Here is an 18,552-nt window from a genome sequence, read left to right as displayed (position 1 = left end):
ATTAGGTAAGATACCTAACTGTTGAATATATAAGCAAATATCCATATGAAATAATCCGTACAAGTGATTGATAAATCATGATTATGAAAATACCAAATAAACTAATCGTGCAGACTAATAAGGTAGATTAACAGATCACATTTAAACAAGACAAACCGATCGCATCTACCACAGAAACTAGAAGAAGAAACTGTAACAGAATCTGAAAGAGAAACGGCAAGATCACATACTTCGCAGCAGCATCGGTGTCACTCATGTTGAGGTTGTCGAAGAAGTCGCTGAGGTCCGGAGTCGCCAGTCCCACTCGCCACAAGGACGAAGGCCCAGGAAGGACCGCCAGTCGCCTAACCGACTGGGCCCGAAGGCGACTGGGCCGAAGTCCCAAGGAGATGATCTGCTCGGCTGGAGGTGGAGATTACTTGAAGAAGGGTGTGGTATCCCAGATTAATAGTAACTGATGTGATTCGGGGTTATCCCCTTGTAACCCTGGACCGGGGGTGGATATATAAACCCCCGGGCTAAACCCTAGACGACCTCATCTGAGATCCAATCTCCCCTTTGTAAGCTCTTGGCTCCGTGCCGACTGAGCCTCCCCCCCCCCATTGTGATTCTCCACTGAGCAATAAGATCTAGCAGGACGTAGGCCTTTTACTCTCCGGAGGGGCTGAACCTGGGTAAAACCTTGCGTCCCTTGCACCTCGACCCGTAGATGGCGATGTTCCCTTGCCCTCGCATCAACGAAGTGCTACGCCCTGTAGCATCTGCCGTGATTACATCCACGACAGTGGAGCCCACCGTGGGGCCTGGGACATCAAGCCTCCGAGCTACGGCGAGGCCCTACTCGCCAGTGCAGCGGCCGGTCGCTTCCGGCAGGATGATCGCCACCGGCAATTTCTTCCACATCCAGCCAAGCACCTACCGGCCCACCTCGTCACCTCTCAAGCACGCCTGGATGGTGCCGATCGGCTCCATCAACCTCTTCGTTGGGCTCACCGGCGTCAGCGACCCCACCGAGCCCCGCCCTGGTCGATCGCACGACCCCTTCGCACCGGGACAGCTCCTCACCGCCACTCGCCCAATTACCGGCGAGGTATACGCGGAGGCCGAGTCCGCCCTGGAGGACGACGCCGACTCGGCGGCCGTGGCGCCGACCGCCAACCCCATCGTCACCGCGTCAGCCGCCGACTCCATCGACACCGTCCCGGCCCGCCGACTCCGGTATCGCAGCGATCGACGCCGACTTCATCGCCACGGCATCGGCCGCCGGGTCCACCGCCGTGTCCCCGACTGCCCGCTCTATCGCCACGGCGTCGTTCAAAGACTCCATCTCCTTGGTCTCTCACCCAAGCGACTTCGAGGATGGCTTCGAGGACGACTCCATCCTCTCCCTCTTCGGCAGCCGACTCCGACTCGGACTTCGTCGAGGGCCCACGATATCGTTACCCAACCGCAGTCTTCATGGCAGGAGCCGAGGAGGAGCCTCCGGTCGACGCCTTCACCACCCCGCTCCCTGCAACCGCCACCGCGACGGAGATCGAGGCGCACCGGGCGGCCCTCGAAGAACGCGAGGAAGAAGGAGCTCGCCGAACGGCGAAATTTCGTCTCGAGCAAGACGAAGTGAGAGCCGTATCCCACTATCGCCGCGCAGCGCAATCGCCTGCGCATGGAGCGCGCCCGCGCGAACGACTTCCCCAGCGCGCGCCTTAACTTCGACGATCCAGATGGAGAAACTCGGGTCGCCCGAGTCCAGAACCCCGACATCCCGGAAGGAAGTCGGGCTACCGCCGACAGAGCGGCACACGGAGCACCGCCACCACCACCGCCACCACCACCACCCGAAGTTCCTCGGGCAGAAGTTGACGCCAACGGCCTACCATTGCACTCGTCTCCAGCCGACAATGTCGCGGCCGCCCAAGCCGTCCTTGCAAGGCTCCCCGAAACGGGAGACGGCGCGATCCTCATCCAGCACGCCAAGGCCCTGGTTGCCAAGGCATTGGAGCAACAGCACGCCGCAGCCCGACTCGCAAGGGCGACTCTATTCGCGCACGTCCGCCGGCCGCGCGGCGTCGTCGGGCGCGGCAAATCGTGCAGTCGTCAACGCCAACAACGGTCCGCCGCCAGCACCGCGCGCGGCCCACTCGACCAACAACTGAATCGAGCCGCGCCGCGCGCGGGTGATGGTCGCCGCCAACGGACAGCCCGTCGACGCGCGAACCCACATCATCAACGATCAAGAATGGCGGGCGCGAAACCGGCTGAACGACCGCTACGCCGATGAAGCCCCGCGCCAGAGCGCGTTCACTCGAGTCGGCCCCGCCTGCTTCGGGCCAATGATCAGAGGCGAGCCGTACCCCGCTGGGTTCAAGGGGCCCCGTGACATCGAGAAGTACGACACACATATCAACCCCACAGTCTGGATCGATTCGTACGCCATGGCAATGGGGATCCAAGGCCACTCCGAGTTACTCGCGGCACGCTACCTGCCTCTCATGATGGACGGCGTCAATCGCCACTGGTTCAACACCCTCACCGCCAACAGCATCGATTCGTGGGAGGAAGCCCGCGCCGCATTTATCCAGCACTTCGCCAGCGCGTACACCCGCGCGACAACTATAGAAGACCTGGATCGCTGTGTCCAGGGCCCGCGCGAGTGACTCGTCGATGGGTCCAGCGCTGGCAAGACATGTGGACGACCTCCAGCGGCATCAGCACGGACACGGCAATCTAGTGCTTCCGACGGTGCTGCCGGTACGAACCGCTAAGCGCCAAGCTCCGTCGCGTCGGCGCAGAGATAACATCTCAATCTCCGAGCTCTTCGACATCGCCACTCGCTACGCTGACGAAGATCCTACAGTCGACTCGGATGACGAGTACGGCCAGCGACGCAATCGCCGTCCCACTCACACAGAACCCCGACGCGGCGACTACCGATTCAGCGGACGGTCTAACAACGGCAAGCGTCGCGGAGAAGGAGGACACAACGAGCTCGTCGCCAACGCCGACTACGAGCAGCGCGAGCCAAAATCCTTCCGGCGTGACAACCGTGCACCACGAGAGGATCGGCCTCAGCCCAAGCGCTTCGACGCCCGCAGCCTCCTAGACGCCCCATGCATCTATCACAGCAAGGAGGGCAAGCCCTCCAATCACACGACGAGAAACTGCTACTCCCTGAAGCAGATAGAGAAGGCCCGCCGCGCCAAGGAAAACGACGGCGGCAATCAGCACAAGGACCGCGCCAAGGACCCAGACCAGCACAAGGGAGAAGGCTTCGGTCGCAGCGCCGGCTCGCTCCACACCTTCACCGGGGTCGGCGATCGGCGGGACGAGAAGGTCCTCGCAAGGGCGTGGCAGTACACGCGGTCATCCTTTCTGACGTGCCCCGGTGGCTCAACTGGTCCGAGCAGAGCATTACCTGGAGCCGCGAAGATCACGCCCCCCGCATCGAGTACCCCGGTCGAGTGGCACTGGTCGTCAGGCCCAAGGTCGCCGACTACTGGCTGCCGAAAACCCTGATGGATGGGGGAAGCTCCATCAACATTCTGTATTACGAAACCTTCCAGCGACTCGGTTTACCAGACTCACGCCTCGAGAACACCAAGGTAACGTTCCATGGCATCGTCCCCGAGCGGAAGGCCTTCCCGATCGGCAAGGTTACGTTGCCAGTCACCATCGGTACGCCCGTGAACTACCGCACCGAGCGGATAACATTCGAGGTGGTGAACTTCCGCAGCTCCTACCACTGTGTGCTCGGCCGGCAGGCGTTCGCCCGGTTCATGGCGGCACCCCACTACGGATACAACATGATGATGATGATTGCATACAAGCGCGCCGTCGATCAAGCCGGCGCTAGCTTCGCCGGCCACGTCGTCGAATGGGTCGACAGGCGCAAGAATGAGGAAGCTGATGCGCTAGCCAGAATCGGGTCCAAGCGACTCCAACCCCCTCCAGGCGTCGTCCTGGATATCCTCAGCCACCCCTCGGTGCGCGCACCCCGCGAGCTGGACATTGCTGAACCTCCTGCTCCCGACTCCACCCTAGTCGCACTCGCTTCCGACAGCGTCGATTAGACCGAGCCATACATGAGCTACCTCGAGCGCCAGATACTGCCAATGGACGAAGCCAAAGCACGAGCTATCGTACGCAGGTGCAAGTCTTTCACCATCATCAATAAAGAACTATACAAGCGCAACGTCTCGGGAGTGTTCCAGCGATGCGTCGCCACCGAAGAAGGGCGCAACATCCTGCGCGACATCCACGCAGGGACCGCGGCCACCACGCAGCGCGCGTTCCATGGTCGCCAAAGCTTTCCGTCATGGCTTCTATTGGCCAACAGCCCACGAAGATGCAATCGCGCTCGTCCGTTCGTGCGCCGGTGCCAAAAGTACGCAAGCCGGCCGCACATGCCGGGGTCGGCATTGAAGACCATCCCCTCACCTGGCCCTTCGCCGTCCGGGGCCGGGACATGGTAGGGAAGTTCAAAACGGCCCCCGGCGGATACACGCACCTCCGGGTCGCGGTGGACAAGTTCACCAAATGGGTAGAAGCAAAACCCATAAAGAAGTGCGACGGGAAGACAGCCACAAAGTTCCTACGCGAGCTTATCTATCGATATGGCTACCCTCACAGCATCATAACTGACAATGGCACCAATTTCGCCAAAGGGGAGATGGCCGACTTCGCGAGGAGAAAGGCATCCGACTCGACCTCGCGTCGGCCGCACACCCCGTGTCGAACGGCCAAGCGAAAGAGCGAACCAGAGCATCCTCCACGGACTCAAGCCGCGCCCGGTCGTGCCCCCGGAACGCGTAGCCGGTTGCCGGGCGAAGAGCTCCCTCGGTCGCTGTGGGGCATCCGCACAACACCAAACAGATCGACCGGCTTCACGCCTTTCTTCCTGGTATATGGCGCCGAGGCAGTTATGCCCACGGATATCGCCTACGACTCGCCTCGGGTTGTTAACTACGCCGAAGAAGACAACGAGCGAGCTCTCCAAGATGATATCGACCTCCTTGACGAGGCCAGGGACCTCGCACTCTCCAGGACCGCCATCTACCAGCAAGATCTCCGCCGCTACCACAGTCGTCGCGTTCGGAGTCGCTCCTTCCAAGTTGGAGATCTCGTGCTCCGGCTAATTCAAGACAAGAAAGGCATGCACAAGCTATCCCCGCCCTGGGAAGGACCGTTCGCCGTCAGCCGCGTACTCGGCAACGACTCCTACTACCTCACAGACGTCCGCAAGGACGACAAAGGCGAACCGCTCACCAGAGAGGTGGAGCGCCCCTGGAACGTCAACCTCCTCCAACGGTTTTACACCTAAGGAAAAAGTGTAACCCACAAATTCTTTTTTTTTCGAGGGTACGCCAAATTGGCGTACCAAATCTTTATAGAAGGAGAGCAAAGTTCATTTACAAGACGCCAGACGACAATGCGAACAAAGCGCTGGCCCAAACTCCACACACACCTAAGGACCTACTCTCGCGGCATCAGTTGCCTCCCTCCGACTCTAGCCATTTTCCACAGGCTGAACTCCTCGGCGATCCTCCGAAGAAGCTCCGTCGTGTTGCACTGCTCCGCCGTGTTGCCAAACACCCTAGCATTCCGTTGTTTCCACAGGCGCCAGGCCGTGAGCAGCACGAGCGTATCGAAGCTCCTCCTGTCCTTCTTGCGCACCAGACTTCGTGCTGCCTCCCTGATACGTCCAATTTGCATCACTATTTTATATCATAATTTGCTGTTATTCATGGATATATTTCATATTGGGACACAATACTTATGTTATTTCATCTATTTTGCATGTTTCATGATTATTTGGAGATTGAGCACCGGAGCCGGGATTCTCGCCGGAAAAAGCACCGTCAGGATGCGATATTTCGGAAGATCAACTGTGGAAGGAAGTTTTACGGAAAATCCTATTTTTCCAGATGACGGAGGAAGCCAGAAGGGGGAGCCAGCTGGACCCAGGGTGGGCCCACACCATAGGGTGGCGCGGCCCATGGCTCCGGCCGCGCCACCATGTGGTGTGGGGCCCCCTCGGCCTCTTTCGCCTCCTTTTCTTCGCGAAACCCTTCGTCCCGAAGACCTAAGCCACGGAGGAATCCTCACGAAGGGTTACGGCCGCCTCCGCGGGGCGGAGAACACCAGAGAGAAAAGAGCTCTCCGGCGGGCGAGGAATCCGCCGGGGAAATTCCCTCCCGAGAGGGGAAATCGACGCCATCGTCACCGCCATCGAGCTGGACATCATCTCCATCACCATCATCACCATCTCCACCATCATCACCGCCATCTCCACCGCTGGACATCGTCACCGCTGTAGCAATTTGGGTTTGATCTTGATTGTTTGATAGGGGAAACTCTCCCGATACTGATTTCTACTTGTTGTTGATGCTATTGAGTGAAACCATTGAACCAAGGTCTATGTTCAGATTGTTATTCATCATCATATCACCTCTGATCATGTTCCATATGATGTCTCGTGAGTAGTTCGTTTAGTTCTTGAGGACATGGGTGAAGTCTAATTGTTAGTAGTGAACTATGGTTGAGTAATATTCAATGTTATGATATTTAAGTTGTGGTGTTATTCTTCTAGTGGTGTCGTGTGAACGTCGACTACATGACACTTCACCATTTATGGGCCTAGGGGAATGCATCTTGTACTCGTTTGCCAATTGCGGGGTTGCCGGAGTGACGAAACCTGAGCCCCCGTTGGTATATCGATGCGGGAGGGATCGCAGGATCTCGCAGTTTAAGGTCTGTGGTTAGATTTATCTTAATTACTTTCTTGTAGTTGCGGATGCTTGCAAGGGGTATAATCACAAGTATGTATTAGTCCTAGGAAGGGCGGTACATTAGCACAGGTTCACCCACACAACACTTATCAAAACAATGAAGATTAATCAGCTGTATGTAGCGAAAGCACTAGACTAAAATCCCGTGTGTCCTCGAGAACGTTTGGTCATTATAAGTAAACAAACCGGCTTGTCCTTTGTGCTAAAAAGGATTGGTCCACTCGTTGCAATTATTTCTCTCGCATTTTACTTACTCGTACTTTATTTATCTGTTACATCAAAACCCCCCGAATATTTGTCTGTGAGTATTTACAGTGAAACCTTCATCGAAACTGCTTGTCAACACCTTCTCGCTCCTCGTTGGGATCGACATTCTTACTTATCGAAGATACTACGATACACCCCCTATACTTGTGGGTCATCAAGACTATTTTCCGGCGCCGTTGCCGGGGAGTGAAGCGCTATTGGTAAGTGGAATTGGTAAGGAAAACCTTTACTGTTTGTGCTGATTTTATTTCTGCCTGCTGCTATAAGTCATTATGGAGAGATCTTCTCTTCAATTTCTATTTGGGAAATTTACTACTACTGCAACGGTAGTGGATGAGGCGCCAGGTGAGGAAGTAATACCATATAAAATACCTACGAAAATTATTGAACATGTTATGGATAACCGCTATGAAGGGGATGGAACTGTCCATCCAGGTGATCATTTACTGTTTTTGCATGAATTATGCGGGTTATTCAAGTGTGCAGGTATTGCTATGAATGAAGTTAGGAAGAAGCTATTCTCTATATCGTTGTCTGGTAAAGCGGCACATTGGTATAAATTGCTGAAGAATGGTGATTCTCTTGATTGGGAGGACATTGTGCCTTTATTTTATTCCAAATTTTATCCTCCAAGTGAAATTCACAAAGATCGGAACCGCATATATAATTTATGGCCTCATGATGGAGAGAGTATTGCCCAAGCTTGGGGGAGATTGAAGTCTTTAATGCTCAAATGCCCCATTCATGAGCTTCCTGGTAATGTTATTATTGATAATTTCTATGCAAGACTTTGTTTTCAAGACAAGACCTTGCTGGATACTTCTTGTTCTGGATCATTTACGCGCAATAAAGAAGAGTTTAAAAGGGACCTTCTTGATCGGATCCAAGAAAATATCGAAGGTTGGGAGAACGACAAAGATAGAGAATCAGGTATAATTTATGATTATAAATGCATTGAAGCTTTTATGGATACTCGATACATTTCGTAATATTAGTGCTACATATGGTCTTGATTCTCAAGTTGCTGCAAACCTTTATAAAGCTTTTGCCTCTCATTATGAATTGCCTAAGAAGAATTTTGATAAGTATCATGAACCGTATAAAGATAAAATTGATTCATCTATTAATAAGTGTGTTGTAGTTGAAACTGCGATCGTGTTATTCCCGAAGCTTATATTGAAAAAACTCCTTTTCCCGCTAAAATGAGGGAGTACTCTGTTATAAATAGTGCGGTTCATAAAAGTGAAAAGAAACCTAGAGAACCCGAAGAACAAATAAAAGTTGAACCTGCTTGTTGCCATAGTTAAAGATCTTGTGATCTGAAAATGTAGAGGATGGTCATATTATTTTCACGTGAAGATGCTTCTAATATTGTTTCACATCCTAATAAACCCAAACAAGCTAGTGTTCCTATGCTATCTGTTAAAATTGGTGATCATTGCTATTATGGTCTATGTGATATTGGTGCAAGTGTTAGTGCTATACCTTATGAGCTATACACGGAGATTATGCACGAAATTGATTCTTGTGAACTTGAAGATATTGATGTGGTTATTCAGCTGGCTAATAGAGAAACTATTTCTCCAATTGGTATTGTTCGAGATGTGGAAGTTCTATGTGGTAAGATTAAAAGACTTTTTGGTACTTGGTTCTGCTGCTAGTGATTATTGTCCTATCATTTTTGGTAGACCTTTTCTAAATACTTGTGGAGCTATTATAGATTGCAAGAAAGAGAAAATTTTGACTAAATTTGCTGGTGAATCTTATGAGTTTAACTTCTCTAAATTTACTAAAACTCCTTATAAAGCTGATTTGCCTAGTAATGATTTTAAAATGGAGCGAGTGTGCATCTATTGTTCTTGTTCCTAATAATCCTTTGCAGCAACATTTGGAGGATAGCGAGAGTGAAGTTTTTAGGAAAGAAAGAGATGAGCTTGAGGAGATTTTTCTTCGCCAACCTATTCTCAAGCATGATTTACCGGTGGAAGACTTGGGTACAACACCGCCACCAAAGGAAGATCCTCGTTTTTGATTTAAAGCCTTTGCTCGATAATCTTAAATATGCTCATATTGATGATAAGAAAATATATCCTGTTATTATTAGTTCTAAGCTTACGAGTTTGAAGAAGAAAGATTATTGCAAATATTGAAGAAACACCGAGGAGCTATTGGCTATACTCTTGATGACTTGAAGGGGATTTCTCCCTCTATTTGCCAACACGCCATTAATATGGAAGATGATGCAAAGCCTGTTGTTGAACCTCGAGCGTCGTCTAATTCCCAAGATGAAGGATGTGGTAAGAAATGAGGTATTACGACTTCTTGAAGCTGGTATTATATATCCTATTGCTGATAGTAGATGGGTTAGTCCTGTGCATTGCGTTCCTAAGAAAGGAGGAATGACTCGTTGTGCCTAATGATAATGATGAGCTCATACCTCAAAGAGTAGTTGTAGGGTATAGAATGTGCATTGATTATCGAAAAGTTAATAAAGTTACTAAGAAAGATCATTACCCTTTACCATTTATTGATCAAATGCTAGAAAGGTTATCTAAAAATACTCATTTTTGCTTTCTTGATGGTTATTACGGGTTTTCACAAATTGCTCGTTAAAGCTAAAGATCAAGAGAAAACCACTTTTACTTGTCCCTATGGAACTTATGCTTATAGGCGTATGCCTTTTGGTTTATGTAATGCTCCCGCTACTTTTCAAAGATGCATGTCTGCTATTTTTCATGGTTTTTGTGAGAGTATTGTGGAAGTATTCATGGATGATTTTTACTGTCTACGGGAATTCTTTTGATAGTTGCTTGCGAAACCTTGATAAAGTTTTGCGAGATGTGAAGAAACTAACCTTGTTCTTAATTGGGAGAAATGCCACTTTATGGTTAATGAAGGAATTGTATTGGGACATAAAATTTCTGAAAGAGGTATTGAAGTTGATAGAGCTAAAGTTGAAGCTATTGAGAAGATGCCCTATCCGAGGGATGTTAAAGGTATTCGTAGTGTTCTTGGTCATGTTGGGGTTTTATAGGAGATTTATTAAAGATTTCTCCAAGATTTCAAAACCTCTTACTAATCTTCTTCAAAAAGATGTACCTTTTGTTTTTGATGATGATTGTAAGGAAGCTTTTGAAACTCTAAAGAAAGCCTTAACAAGCTGCTCCTATAGTTGAACCTCCCGATTGGAATTTACCTTTTGAAATTATGTGTGATGCTAGTGATTTTGCTTGTAGGCGCTGTTCTTGGACAAGCGAGTAGATAAAAAATTAAATGTTATTCATTATGCTAGCAAAACTCTTGATGCTGCTCAAAGAAATTATGCTACTACCGAAAAAGAATTGTTGGTCTGTAGTCTTTGCTTGTGATAAATTTAGATCTTATATTGTTGATTCAAAAGTTACAATTCATACCGATCATGCTGCAATTAGATACCTTATGACAAAGAAAGATGCTAAGCCGAGGCTTATTAGATGGGTACTTCTTTTGCAAGAATTTGATTTACATATTGTAGATAGGAAAGGAGCTGATAATCCTGTTGCTTGATAATTTGTCTAGATTGGAAAATATTGCTTATGATCCTGTTCTCGTTAATGATAGTTTTCCAAATGAACAATTGGCTGTAATAAAGGTGAGCTCGCGAGACAGATCCTTGGTATGCTTGATTATGCTAACTTTATTGTTTCCAAGTACTTGCCTCCAACCTTTTCAGCTCCAGCAGAGGAGGAAATTCTTTTATGACTTGAGGCATTATTTTTGGGATGACCCACACTTATATAAAGAAGGAGTGGATGGTATTATGCGAAGGTGTGTTCCCGAATATGAACAATAAGAGATATTGAGTAAATGTCATGGCAGTGCTTATGGAGGACATCACGCCGGAGATAGAACCGCGCAAAAGGTTCTACAATCAGGTTTTTATTGGCCAACTCTCTTCAAAGATGCAAGGAAGTTTATTTTATCTTGTGATGAATGTCAAAGGGTTGGTAATATCTCCGGACGCAATGAAATGCCTATGAATTATACTCTTGTTATTGAACCGTTTGATTGTTGGGGATTTGACTTCATGGGACCTTTTCCCTCTTCAAAAGGTAACACTCATATACTTGTTGCTTGTTGATTATGTTACTAAATGGGTGGAAGCCATACCTACAAAAAGTGCTGATGGTGAGACCTCTTTAAAAATGCTCTTAGATGTTATTTTTCCTAGATTTGGAGTACCCAGATATATTATGACTGATGGAGGTTCTCATTTTATTCATGGAGGTTTTAGAAAAACTCTTGCTAAGTATGGTATTAATCATAGAATTGCTTCTGCTTATCACCCTCAAAGTAGTGGTCAAGTAGAACTATCAAATAGAGAAATTAAATCTATCTTGCGAGAAAACCGTTAATAAATCTAGAAAGAATTGGGCTAGTAAATTGAAAGACGCACTATGGGCTTATAGAAGCTGCTTATAAAAACCCCATGGGAATGTCACCTTATAAAATGGTTTACGGAAAAGCTTGTCATTTACCTTTAGAACTAGAACACAAAGCTTATCGAGTCGTTAGAGAATTAAACAAAGATCCTAAACTTGCCTAGGTGATAAGAGGTTGCTACAATTAAGTTCTCTAGATGAATGGAGAAGCGAAGCTTATGAAAATGCTAAACTCTTTAAAGAAAAAGTTAAAAAATGGCATGATAGAAGGATCATCAAAAGAGAGTTTAATATTGGGGATAAAGTCCTGTTGTATCGGTCTCGTCTCAGATTCTTTGCAGGGAAATTACTCTCGAAATGGGAAGGACCATATGTTGTTGAGGAGGTGTATCGTTCAGGAGCAATTAAAATTAGCTCTCTCCAAGGCAATGCTACGCAAGTGGTGAATGGACAAAGACTCAAGCATTATATCTCGGGTGATTCTTATAATGTTGATGTTGATATTATTCGAGTGGAAACGCCGGAGGCTTTCATCAAGGGACAAATTGACGATCCGCCAGAACTCGACTTTGAATAGGTAACAGTACTGGTAATGAAAAGTTCGCGATTTACTTTCCGAACATTATTTTTGTTGTTTTTGGAAAATATGAAAAATTACGAGTTCGAAACGGAGTGGAAAGGACGCACGAGGGCGTGCCACCACAGGCCGGCGCGGCCCGACTCCGGGCCCGCGCCGACCTATGGTCCGGCCGCCTCGTCGCCCCTTTCCGACTCTAGTTCGATCCGGTGCTTTCCGTTTGTTCCGAAAACTTTTACTATAAAATCCCCGGACCCCCGGAGGTCCGTATATCATTTTCTCGACGTGTTTTGTTTCGAGTCTGTTTCTGCCGGGATCTGTTTTCAGTTTAGAGGCACCATGGTCTCCAAGAACAAGGGCAAGGAGCTTCCGGACGAAGATAATCAAGATCGTGAGTGGAAAGAAGAGGACAAGAGCGTCAAGGAAGAAGCAAAGGAGGATGAAGAGGAAGTCGAAGAAGTTCCGCAAGAGCACCCACGCACCACCATTGCAAGCATCGGGGTGGTGACAACCTCGCTCAACGCCAAGAAGAGCGCACGGATTAGGACCGGAGGAGGACTTCCCCGCCATTACCTAGCTCCAAGGACATCTTCTTCAGGCATTCACCATCCTTTCCACAATCTAATCTACAATAATCAAATTGAAAGGACTCCCAAGGCAGCACTGCCTAGCAATTGGGATATAGATCGTTCTAACAATGCAGGAAAGACGGAGCCTGAAGCTGAAGGTTGGGGGAATAACTCCAAAAGTTGGGACTCGTCGTCGGACAGACTTCTTAACCGCGTCGAGCACAATTCGGAGATGATTCGCAACCTCATATACAGGATTGATGAGCTTCAGGAGCTTATTGAGAAGCTTGTCAGGAATTCATCACCACCATCGCCAAAGGAGTAATCCATCATCGGTATTGGCATCCCCTTGGTTTGTTCCAAGCTTGGGGAGTGCGCGGTATCACATTATCATTACCTTTTACTTTTTACTATCAAGTAGTGTCATATCATGAGTAGGGAAGTTATCGTATAAGATGGGTTGCGGTGTGGAAGTATCTCTCCTTTAGTTTGTCTATGTATCCCTTGGTGTGAGTTATCGTTATGGAATATTAATGAGAAGTCTTATCATTTACATATTGCACACCTTATTTTAGTTTGCAATTTCTACTATATGATTGATCTTGATTTTAGTATTGGTACCACTTTGGGAGCATTAAGTAAATCTATTTAGTTTTGGCAAACTTAGCAATGGTCAATAGCAACAACACTTTGAGTTTAAGAAGAATAGAGGAAATAAATGTAGAAGATGTTATTATCTTTCTTATCGGTTCTTAGCTTAGTATTCTAAAGTTAAAACTGTTTGTGCTTACAAGTAAGATGCATGATTGTTTCTATCACATGTATATTTGTTTGTTTCCCTCAAACTCCTATGCTTGCTATTTAACCTTGCTAGCCAAAGACTTGTACTGAGAGGGAATACTTCTCGTGCATCCAAACCTGAACCCAAACCTATGCCAATTGTGTCCACCATATCTACCTACTGCATGGTATTTTCTGCCATTCCAAGTAAATACTTCATGTGCTACCTTTAAACAATTCAAAACTTATTACTTCTTATTTGTGTCAATGTTTTATAGCTCATGAGGAAGTATGTGGTGTTTTATCTTTCGAGTCTTGTTAGGCAGCCTCCACTAATGGACTAGTGGCTTCATCCACTTATCCTATAATTTTGCAATAAGAGCTGGCAACGGGGTTCCCGACCCCAATTAATCAACTTTCATTAATAATTCTCTTCACATGTTTTGCCCTAATTCATCAGTAAGCAACTTAATTTTGCAATAGACACTCCTCCATGGTATGAGATTGTTGGAAGGCACCCGAGGATTCGGTTAGCCATGGCTTGTGTAAGCAAAGGTTGGGGGGAGTGTCACCCTTAAATAAACTAAAATACATGTGTAAGCAAAAGAGAAGAGGGATGATCTACCTTGCTGGTAGAGATAACGTCCTTCATGGGAGCCGCTCTTTGGAGGTCTGTTTGGCAAGGGGGTTAGAGTACCCGCTACCAGTCGTTGATAACAACAAACACCTCTCAAAACTTTACTTTTATTCTCTTTATATGATTTCAAAACTGAAAAAGCTCTAGCACATGATTTAATCCCTGCTTCCCTCTGCGAAGGGCCTGTCTTTTACTTTATGTTGAGTCTGTAAACCTATTTCCCTCCATCTCAAGCAAGCATTTGAGTTGTTGTGATCAAACTATTATATTGTGATTTGCTTCATCATGTCTTTACTCTTTCTTGTTTAGTACAAGTTTTACCTTGAATGAATATAGATTTGAAAGTCATCAATGATTAATATGATTGAGTATGCAAGTTTACCATAAGCTTTAATATGAGAGCGCTGCTCAATAGATAAGTATAATCTGTTAACTGTTCTCTGACCAAGAACAAAGTTTGCCATCACCAATTATGATTTCTTATGCACCTTTATTTGTGATTACCTTATACTTGTTTCAAGTTGAGTTATATGAGGAAGTTGTTTACTATAATGTCTTGTGTGAATGAATATGATGCTTCTTGTCCGTATTCTATTTATCGACTCTTCACTCCATAAACATGTGGACTCGTTTACGAGTTCGGTTTCGCTTGGGGACAAGCGAAGTCTAAGCTTGGGGGAGTTGATACGTCCAATTTGCATCACTATTTTATATCATAATTTGCTGTTATTCATGGATATATTTCATATTGGGACACAATACTTATGTTATTTCATCTATTTTGCATGTTTCATGATTATTTGGAGATTGAGCACCGGAGCCAGGATTCTGCTGGAAAAAGCACCGTCAGGATGCGATATTTCGGAAGATCAACTATGGAAGGAAGTTTTACAGAAAATCCTATTTTTCCAGATGACGGAGGAAGCCGGAAGGGGGAGCCGAGCTTGGACCCGGGGTGGGCCCACACCATAGGGTGGCGCGGCCCATGGCCCGGCCGCGCCACCATGTGGTGTGGGGCCCCCTCGGCCTCTTTCGCCTCCTTTTCTTCGCGAAACCCTTCGTCCCGAAGACCTAAGCCACGGAGGAATCCTCACGAAGGGTTACGGCCGCCTCGCGGGGCGGAGAACACCGAGAGAGAAAGAGCTCTCCGGCGGGGCAGGAATCCGCCGGGGAAATTCCCTCCCGGAGGGGGAAATCGACGCCATCGTCACCGCCATCGAGCTGGACATCATCTCCATCACCATCATCACCATCTCCACCATCATCACCGCCATCTCCACCGCTGGACATCGTCACCGCTGTAGCAATTTGGGTTTGATCTTGATTGTTTGATAGGGGAAACTCTCCCGATACTCGATTTCTACTTGTTGTTGATGCTATTGAGTGAAACCATTGAACCAAGGTCTATGTTCAGATTGTTATTCATCATCATATCACCTCCGATCATGTTCCATATGATGTCTCGTGAGTAGTTCGTTTAGTTCTTGAGGACATGGGTGAAGTCTAATTGTTAGTAGTGAACTATGGTTGAGTAATATTCAATGTTATGATATTTAAGTTGTGGTGTTATTCTTCTAGTGGTGTCGTGTGAACGTCGACTACATGACACTTCACCATTTATGGGCCTAGGGGAATGCATCTTGTACTCGTTTGCCAATTGCGGGGTTGCCGGAGTGACGAAACCTGAGCCCCCGTTGGTATATCGATGCGGGAGGGATCGCGAGGATCTCGCAGTTTAAGGCCGTGGTTAGATTTATCTTAATTACTTTCTTGTAGTTGCGGATGCTTGCAAGGGGTATAATCACAAGTATGTATTAGTCCTAGGAAGGGCGGTACATTAGCACAGGTTCACCCACACAACACTTATCAAAACAATGAAGATTAATCAGCCGTATGTAGCGAAAGCACTAGACTAAAATCCCGTGTGTCCTCGAGAACGTTTGGTCATTATAAGTAAACAAACCGGCTTGTCCTTTGTGCTAAAAAGGATTGGGCCACTCGTTGCAATTATTTCTCTCGCATTTTACTTACTCGTACTTTATTTATCCGTTACATCAAAACCCCCGAATATTTGTCTCGTGAGCATTTACGGTGAAACCTTCATCGAAACTGCTTGTCAACACCTTCTGCTCCTCGTTGGGATCGACATTCTTACTTATCGAAGATACTACGATACACCCCCTATACTTGTGGGTCATCACTCCCACCAAGGCTCGAAACGACTATCTCTCCCCGGCTCCACAATGTTCAGACCTGCAGCATTTAGGCACCCAAACCACGCTTGACGAGCATATGGGCATTGCATGAGGACGTGGTCCACGGTATCCTCTTCTTGTAGACAGACAGCACATGGATCTACATTCTCCTGAAGACCATGCCGCTGCCTCCGATCTGAGGTCCAAAGACGATATCTCAAGGCTAGCCAAGCAAAGATCTTCCCTTTAGGTGGGGCAAAAGATTTCCAGATGGCCTCAAACATATTGAACTCCACCGTGCCCTGACAAAGCATACTGTATGTGTCTTTAGCGGAATATACTCCCGTGGTGGACCCGGTCCAGAAGAAGGAGTCCGGGACCTGGTTGTTCCTGGGCACCACCTCAATCTCCTCCCATAGATTTACACATTGTGCGCAGGCATCGATCGATAAATCCATGTCTATGTCAGACAACCAGTCATTCTCCAACAGAGCCTGTGCAACCCTTCTGCTATTCTTTTTCCGCGTGGAGACCATCGAGAACACCAAGGGGGCTATCTGTTCCGCTGATCTGCCGTTGATCCAGTGATCCCTCCAGAAGAGGATGCTCCTCCCATCTCCAACCGTGATTCGAGCCAGACTCTGGAACACTGCCACGGCCTCCGGATCAAGTGCCAACGATAAACCCTGCCAAGGTCGGCTCGGATCCGTTCTCTGAAGCCATGCCCACCTAGCTCTTAGCGCAAGCCCATGTAACCTGATATCTTTCACACCCAAACCACCAAGGCGCTCTGGCTTACAAATGCTCTCCCATGCCACTAAGCACTGGCCTCCATTGATCTGTCTCTTGCCTACCCAGAAGAACGAGCGGATATGTCTGATCACCTCCTCCACTAGCCAATCGGGTGGTTTATCAACCAAGATGTGATGGATTGGCCTCGCTAAGATCACTGATTTGATGAGCGTAAGTCTCCCTGCTCTGCCAATGAGACCCCTCTGCCAAGCCGGGAGCACGTGAGCCACGGCGTCCAGGAGGGGTTGCCACTCTGCCCTTGTCAAGGGCCTCAAGGCCAGCTGCAAGCCTAAGTACCTGATGGGAAAGTCGGCATGCTGGCACCCGAGGATCTGTTGTGTCCTGATTTTGTCCTCGTCCGTCCCTCTGATCAAGGTGGCTGTGGTTTTGGTGTAATTGACTTGCAGCCCGGACGCCTCGCCGAAGATAGACAGGATTTGCTTTATTGTCCATAGCTCCTGCTCCGCCGGCCTCAAGAAAATGACCACATCATCGGCATAGATTGATATTCTTTGTAGGGCTGTTATGCCCACCAAATTCGTAAGCATCTGTTCGTTCACAGCTTTCGCCAAAACAGCCGTCAGAACCTCCATCCCCAATACAAACAACATCGGCGAAGTCGGGTCCCCTTGCCGAAGTCCTCTAGCGTGCATGATCCTTCTTCCCGGCACCCCATTCACAATAACCGAAGTATTCGCTGTTTGCAGCAGCAGCATGATCCATTTGAGAAACAGGGGCCCAAACCCTAACCTCCGAAGTACCTCAAACAGGAATCCCCATGAAATACTGTCAAACGCTCTAGACAGATCCAATTTAAGAAGGAGGCCTGATTGGCGCCGCTGATTGATTCTTCTTGCCACCTGCCTTACCAGCAGGAAATTGTCGTGGAGGCACCTTCTTTTCACAAATGCCGATTGATTCGCGCTGATAATGTCCGGCAGTATCTTGCGCAGTCTGTTGGCTACCACTTTGGAGAAGAGCTTTGAAAAGCTATGCACTAAGCTGATTGGTCTATAATCACCAATGGTTGCAGCTTCTTGCTTCTTCGGGATCAAGGTGATCAAGGCCCTATTCAACCTGGCAAAGCCTCTGCCATCTCCCACTCCTAACTTGTGCAAACCTGCCATAATATCCGCCTTGATCACCGGCCATGCCCTTTGATAGAATGCTCCTATAAATCCGTCGGGGCCCGGGGCACGATCCGCCGGCATTTCTTTGATAGTTTCCCAAACCTCCTTCTCAGTAAAAATTGCATCCAGACTTTGCAGGTCACGCGGGATAATGCCCAAGGCTTCGAGGTCAAGGGTGTATTCCCTATTTTGGATAGATCCCAATAGGTGCGTATATGCCTCCGAAAAGGCCTCCACTTTCCGATCTTGCTCGGTAATGATTTCCTCCCCCACCCGGATAGAAGCAATATAATTCTTGGTCCTTCGACCATTTGCAACTGCGTGGAACAGTTTCGAGTTAACGTCTCCATCCTGTAGCCATCTGATACGAGACCGTTGTCTAGCCATAGTTCTTTCCAA

This window comes from Lolium rigidum, chromosome 4 (assembly GCF_022539505.1).
Source record: "Lolium rigidum isolate FL_2022 chromosome 4, APGP_CSIRO_Lrig_0.1, whole genome shotgun sequence".
NCBI classification, from domain to species: Eukaryota; Viridiplantae; Streptophyta; class Magnoliopsida; order Poales; family Poaceae; genus Lolium; species Lolium rigidum.
This window is presented reverse-complemented; position numbering follows the sequence as displayed.